This window comes from Squalius cephalus (genome assembly GCF_949319135.1).
Source record: "Squalius cephalus genome assembly, chromosome: 1".
Taxonomy (NCBI): Eukaryota; Metazoa; Chordata; class Actinopteri; order Cypriniformes; family Leuciscidae; genus Squalius; species Squalius cephalus.
The window spans coordinates 60298124-60306453 of record NC_137122.1 but is presented as its reverse complement, the minus strand read 5'-3'; positions in this window follow the sequence as shown (position 1 = coordinate 60306453).

Sequence of the window (8330 nt, the reverse complement as noted above, 5' to 3'; positions counted from 1 at the left end):
AAAAGAAATCCAGGAAGACAAGCTACAGAGTGTTAAAAGCCAAGGTGAACAAATGAGTCTTGAGCTGAGATTTAAAACTACAGATATATGGAGCATGCCTAATAGAAGGAGGAAGACTGTTCCAGAGCTTCGGCCCAGCAGTGGCAAAAGCACGCTCTCCACGTTTTTTAAGTTTAACTTTAGGGACTGTAAGATGGCCAAGGTCAGAGGATCTCAGGTTTCTGGAACGAGTGTACGGGGTCAAAAGATCCGTTAAATATTGAGGAGCCAAATTGTTCAGAGTTTTATAGAGAAATTATAAAATTTTAAACTCAGTCCTATACTTTACTGGAAGCCAGTGCAACGACATTAAGATGGGTGTTATGTGGTCATACTTTCGCTTCCCTTCGCGTAGTCTAGCGGCTGCATTTTGAACCAACTGTAGACGAGAGATGGAGGCCTGAGAAATACCATAATACAGAGAATTACAGTAATCAAGCCTAGATGTAATAAATGCATGAATAGCTGTTTCCAAATTTCTCCTAGATAAAATCGGCTTTACTTTACTGAGAAGGCGAAGTTGGTAAAAGCATGACTTGACAACAGCTGAAATCTGTTTATCAAACTTTAAACTGGAGTCAAAAAGGAAGCCCAAATTTCTGGCACACTTTGTGTTATAAGGGGAGAGAAAGCCCAGATCAAAATCAAAAACACAGTTTTCATTGGGGCCGAAAATAATAAACTCAGATTTATTTTCATTTAAGTTTAAAAAATTGCTTGAAAGCCATGACTTAAGTTCGTTTAGACAATCTAACAGTGGCTGAAGAGTATATTTATTACTGCGTTGCAAGGGCAGGTAGAGCTGTGTATCGTCGGCATATAGATGAAAAGAGACACCATGTTTTTTAAAAATACACCCAAAGTGACAGTATGAACAGATAGTGACAGTATGAACAACAACAGTGACACCGTGTTGAGTGCAGTGCTTATGTTTGAGGGAGTGTAATAAAGTACATTTATTCATTTAACAGATTAAAGTAAACTGCAACAGAATAGTCCAGAAGGAAGGATTACAATAGATTTTTTATTGAGAAACTTATTTATTAAGTTTTTTTTATTTATTTATTGAATTATTTCAAGTGTGTTGGGGTTTAGACGATTCCTCTTCTTGGACAAAATCTCTCCAGCCTTGGAAAAGATCATTTCACAAGGAACAGAGGATGCAGGGGAACATATAAATGCCAGTGCCAGCTGGTATAAATGAGGACACTGATGCTTCTGTTGAGCCCAGACAGGGGAGGATTCCCTCTTTCTTGCTGGCTCCATTACCAGGAAAAAGGAAGAGTCACAAAAAGCAAACAAATCCAAAAGGGCAATCCAAATAAAAAAGCAATCCAGTCCAGATGCAAAAATCCAGAGCAATCCAAATAAACTCAACTAATTAATATAACAAGACTATAATATAGCTAGGCCTACTATAATAATAATATAGGCTACTATAACTATTCTAACCTAATAATGTAATAATATAGGCCTACAGCCCTCACATATGACACAATAAACGACTATGACAATGATAACTCTCTGACTCTCTGACACTACTACAACTCCTGACAACACCCACAAGGTGGCGCGAGTTTCGAATCCTTTTATCCGGAAGCGACACTCAGACCGAACCGATGACATATTTACACAAACCGAGGCCTCGTTTGTCATTAGTCACGTGATTTTCACGTTAACAACACAAGCCTCGAATCGCGGCTTCATCTGGCACGCCCACTTTTTCTCGACACACGCTCCGACGCCTCGCTTCAAATGTCACATCACTAGTGACAGGAGGACTGGGAAACAAACAGATACAAAGCAAGATGAGTCTAAACGCGAAAATGAAACGAAGTCAGAGCTGCCAACTCTCACGCATTCACCGTGAGACACACGCAATTGACACTTTTCACACGCTCTCACGCCACACATCCTTTGCTTTTTGAGTGAATGGGTGAATGTGAGGCAATATTGTAAAGCGCTTTGGTGGCCATTGGGTCTGTGAAAGCGCTATATAAATGCAGTCCATTTACCATTTACCATCCATTTTCTCACGCACAGAAAAATCGCGAAGCAAGAGGACACGGAGACCGACAGACTAACTTAGACAGAGCAGGTTAGTTAGTAAAAATCTCAGCTCTCCGATTCTGTCAATTTTATTACAAAATTCAAACAATAAATACCGTTTTGGCGCTTGTAAATGTTACGTGACAGATCCCTAGCGCACGTGAACCAATCATCTGTACTAGCTAATATTTATAAAGACCAATGAACACTGTTGAAAGATACAGTCCAACTTACCAAATTGTATATTCCTCATACATAATATCGACCAATCAGTGTTTTTCAACTGCGGAAAGGGGTGAATAAAATTTTCATTTGCAACCCCCATATTGCAGCCACAAGCAGTCAAAACATCTTTACGTCCGAAAGATATTGAGAGAATTGCTGAAAGTTTGCCATCAGTGCAAAGAAATTTTTCTGAGTTTAGGAGAGCATTGTTCAGTAAAATGCATCTTTACGACATGTCGTTGCCAGAAGTTACACAGCTGATGTCACAAATTCTAACTGAATCTGAATTCAACAATTTTGAGTCTGCTGTTACTTCTGAACTGCAACATGTCAGTAAAGGCGATTTCAGAGAAGGTGTTTTGAAAATCCTAAAGAATATCTTAGGACCGAAAATCGATTGGTCGAGAGTTACTAGCTGTGTACAAGAGAAAGAAGAAACTGTGAGTGAATATACTGAGAGGTTCTGTCAGGTAGCGGTAACGTACAGTGGAATAGTGGATGATTCCGAAAGTGTGTTAGCTGACAAAGGAGCTCTAATCCGAATTTGGGCAGATGGTCTTGTAGCTGAGTACAGAACAGCCTTGCCATTCCTAGATATTACGTGGGCTAAAAGAACTCTCAGAAGTAACCTAGAAAGTTTAGCTATTTGGGAAAGAGATTCTGATGTCAAAGAGAGAGTAAGAATTGCAGCAGCAGTTTCTGTTAAGGTCAACTCAGAGAAGCCAAAGAAACGCAAAAGTCCTAGAGAAGCCAGTTGTTCTTACTGTGGCAAGCATGGACATTTTGGAAAAGAATGTAGAAAAAACAAAAATAACTTAAGACAAGTTAACAAGGTTAACCAGCTTCTGCTTAGCCTGCTTGATATTCTGAAGCAGCCCCTCCCCTCCTCGTTAAACTCGTGGGGCAACTTGATACAGTGTTAACCATTTAGGCTGTGAGTGCTTAATTTCCCCAGTAACTCACAACAAAGATGAAAGACTTATTTTTGTTTAATAGAACAAAAGGAAAGTGACTGTCACAGCCTTTTGTTTGGGGGACATTCAGTATACTCACAGCCTTAAATGTTACACTGCAGAACACTACAATCAGACACAATCCTCTGTTAATGATGTTTATTAGGACTGATGTTTCACTGGAGAATGGAAATGTGCCAATTTTCTCACACACTGTACAGTGTGTACACAACACAGGGACAGAATAGGACACGGACAAGTGAGGTGCCCTGGGAAGAACTGACGCAACAGGCGTTCGGGGGTGAACCCAGGGTGAAGACACTACCTCATAGGCCTTTCCCGATTTAGTCCATCCTTACCTCACTGGTCCATAGGTGTCAAATAAATTGAGAAATAGGGAAAGAATGAAACAACAACAGCAGACTCTGAAAACGCTACAACCCTAGTGTTTAAACAAATACTGCTACAACCCTAGTGTTTGGACAAATACTGCTCTGTCGTCTTTTGTTTTCTTTCTTCCTCTTTGCAGATAAACACTTGATGGCTCTCCTGAGACCCATATGCAAAGACCTCCTCACCTGCATATGAAGCCACAACCTCAAGAAAACAACTAGACCCACTGCCGTGCCGAGCCAACCAACACAAAAGAAAAATACACAACGCAGAGACATACGAAACCTTCAGTCATCCATCGACATGATCAAGACTACAAGCCTGCACCATTACATGAGTGCTGCACCAGGTTAATGTCAAGTTAACCAACAAGCAATCTTGATCTTTCAACAAAATTACACACCAGATGACTGAAGATAATTCTTCATGGTTCAGAAACTTGTTCACGAGAAAATGAGTTCCAACCATAAAAGAAGAAAAAAAAAACACAGCGCAGAGACATCACTGACCCTAATTGCATGTTTCATTTCTGTGTCAACATGCAATTATAGAAAATCAACACAAAACATGTGCGACTAATGGAAGAATTCAGTGAATGCATGAATACTACCGGTCTGCCGTTTCTTTGTTTTATTGTGTTACAGGTATGTGTATATGCCATGATGTCTTTACAAGCGGCATCCTGGTATAAAACATCACCTCAGATTTCCATGAACAAGCCTCATGAGGGACGAGTCATCTTAGCGACTCGACGTGACAAATGGACTCTACAGGAAACAGACTTCACAGCTATTCAGGCGCCATGGACTTTCAAGACTTCCACTCTTATGCTACATGGTTTTTCTGTGTAATCATGTAGTTTTATATGACATTTTACACCCTGCGTCGCAGGTGTCAACAGTTATGGTTTTGAGAAGAACTATGACACTCATGTAAATCAAGGACACAACACAGAATAAGTTATACGTGCCTGTAACTTAGACCAGTTACAAGAATGAACTTTTAAGTGTCTAAATTTGTATTTTTGTGAGAGTTATTAGAACTCTCAAAGGGGGAAGTGTTGTATTACATATTTATTAAATGTTTAATTTAGTTTTTCCACTGCAATAGTATATAAACTGATAACGTTTATAGACTGATTTATCCAGCAAGAGTCTCCTTTCCTGCCCGACCTGTTTTCTCTATTGTGTTTTAAATAAGTCAGATCACTTGATTCTCACCTTTCGGAGCCCAGACGTTGAATCGTTAGGTTGATTGACTTTCACCTATTGTCTTTAATGGCTCTGGGATGGCTCTTGGAATTGGAGTTCCTGGCCAGTATCAGCATGTGAATAGTTATGCTGATTCAATTGGACTCAGAGTAGGGTGTGTTCCCTCTTCATTTGCATGCTTTATTCAGAGTTCCCGCCTCTATGCAATCCCTCCCCCTTGGAATGTATATAGCTACAATGTATAATGTTTTAGTTAGATCATGTTGGATTCCTACAGCCGCGTACAGCGGAGTTCTCAATAAAGAATAACTTCAGTTGAACGCGATCCCAACGTCTCCTGATCTCTGCTTTGAAGAAAGAAAAACTTTACAACAGTATTTAATGGCATGGAATTACAGTGTAATTAGTGTTAGTTCACAGCTTTTACAGTTGAGTGAGGTAAACTGATAATATTAGTGATTCTCATTTCTTTATCGAAACACAAAAACTGGTACCGTTTTGGAGAGAAATTGGGTATTTTTTCATCTCTCTATTTACCCCATCTCATTGGTGTGTGATGTTTAACTATTGTATGAGTTTCTAAAGGTGTTTTTAATTCTTTGCACAGTTATGAACATTGATATTTTATGTGCAACAAGCATGCTCAGGCTGTGGCCTTACGCCTAATTTTTAATGTTTTTTTTTTTTAAACAATATGATGATGAGTGTACTGTTTTGATGCATTTTAAAAAAGATGAATGATATATATTCTTCAATCTTTATAATGTGAATTACATTATGTGCAATGCTTTTTTACTTTATGAATTGTAGTGCACAGTGCACAGGGGGTAGAATCCACAGCTCAGTACTCAAACTCATGAGTACTTTTAAATTAGCTACTTTTTTACTCTTACTTAAGTAGTTTTTTGGACAAGTACTTTTTACTCTACTCGCACTACATTTTTTGGAATGTAATGGTACTATTACTTGAGTATGTTTTTTCAATACTCTTTCCACCACTGGTGGTTAATGACATTCTTCTGTCCATGGATTCAAGGTTAATAAACAAGTGCTGGATTTGACACAGTCTCCCATTAAATACTCATCTCTCGCCTTAGTGATATCGGCATCACCGGTTCAGCTCTTTCCTGGATCATTTCCTACATCAGCGACAGAAAGTATTATATCACTATAGGTCACTGCTCCGCTTACACTGGGTGTTCTTTAAGGCTCAGTTCTTGGCCCACTACTGTTCATCATTTATATATATCTACTTGGTGACCTCATATACATGCATGGACTTCAGTTTCATTGCTATGCTGATGACATTCAAATTTACCTCACCACCAGCTCTAATAGAGCATCCCTGCCCGACTCACTTACTGCATGTATCAGGGATATCAAGCATTGGATGTCCCCGAATTTCCTCAAGTTAAATAATAACACAACTTAAATATTGATGATTGGTTCTGCTGCCTCAGTCAAAAGGATGGACCGGTCCTTTGATATTGACGGGGTTCATGTTAAGCCTTCTTCATCCATCTGTAACATTGGTGTTGTATTTGACTCAGCTCTTTTTGCTCTCTTATTTCTTCTATTGTTAAAAACTCTTTTTTCCATTTTCGTAAAATTGCACATCTTCGAACTTCTCTATCTGATGCTGACACCTTAATTCATGCATCAATCGATTACAGTATGTTCTCACATCGACCAGGCATTCTGCTCACGTTACTCCTCTGCTCAACACTGGATACCCGTGGCATCACGTATTCACTTTAAGATATTACTTCTAACATTTAAGGCATTAAATGGTCTTGCACCTCCATATCCATCTGATCTACTTTACTCCTACCACCCTGCCCGGTGATTATTTAAATGGTGATGAGTGTACTGTTTTGATGCATTTTAAAAAGATGAATGATATATATTCTTCAATCTTTATAATGTGAATTACAGTATGATCACTTAGATCAGCTGAACTTTTTTTTTTGTCCACTGTAGGTGGAAGTTCATTTAGTGTTAATGCTCCTAAATTATGGAATTCACTACCCCTTACACTTCGTTATATCTCATCTATGGCTACCTTCAAGACTCAGCTAAAAAACATATCTGATTAACCGCAGGGTTGTTTGCAGGATATGCTTCCTGATCCCGTCCAAAAGTTCTGACTGCACAATTGCAGTTGTGAAAGCTTTTCTTTCATTGTTATCCTACCTCAGAACATTTTATATTTTAAATATTGAAACATATCAAAATTTGCTCATGGCACCAAACTCAATTGATGATACACAAACTAATAAATAAGATGTGAATGATAAAGGTCTTGGTCTTCTTCTTGGGAGCAGGTTAGGTGGGGCGGGAGAAGCCAGGAGGGAGCAGGAAACACTGTTGGTGAAGAGCTGGAACAGGTCAATAGCTTCCTTTCAAGGGCAGCTCTTACTACAAACTACAGGACCAAGTCAAGTAAAGGGTTAACAAGTGTGTTTGACACACAATGCTAGATTGTACAATTGATTTGTTCTTATTGGTTTAGTTTTTTATAGGCAGAGGAGATATGATTACTGTACTTGCCATGGGATGGAGCAATAGGAAGGTGGAGAGTCTCCACAAGACACTGGCGAAGAGATTTGTCAAAGTAAGAAGCCTAGACCGCACGTTAAGGTGTTTCCTGGGCCCTGGAGACACTATGAATGTGATTGTGCTCTACCCTGCATTTCTTTCAGGGGCAATTGTGGTTCATTTTGCAGTGATACTATGTTTTCTATCATTTTTTTTATCTTTTTAAATAGACTACACAGAGAGCAGAAATGGAAGCAGCCGATCTTGAGAGTCTCAAGCAGGAGTTGAACATCTCTATGGAGGATGCAGATCGGTGGGTGTGTGATGGCAAGCAATGGGCAGCCACTGGTATGTAATATAGTCGCTGGTGTATACATTTCCATATATATTTGTCTACATGTTTGCAGTGATACTGTGTTTTCTGTAATGGTCGTCTTTGCTTATTTCTGGTTTTCAAGAGAGACACAGGACTCACAGTAGCAGGAAGAGCTCCAGAGAGAAATCCATGAGATTATTTATTCCATCCGAAGAAAGAAGCATGATCTGTGTCGACAAAATGGTATTTGATACTACATCACTCAACTTGCATTTTGTAATTGTTTTTTTTTTTTCCTAATATTTGTATTTTTTAAACTTACAGACAGCAGTGTGCAGTCTCTCTGATGACTTTATTCTGCCTTGGGAAGCACAAGGAGATGCTAATTAATGTGTTTTATTTTTGTGCTTTTTTGAGTTCAAAATTCAGGAGTCGGCTTTGCAGCCTTGGCTAAATGTAATTTACACGAGACTAGGTAATGATCTGAGATGTCATTGCTCTGCTGCAGAATTTCAACGGCTGTTGAAAGTTTACAGTTTCATCATCTCAGCATCCCAGATAGCTTAGGTATTCACACTCCATCCCAGTAGGTGGCGGAAATGCACC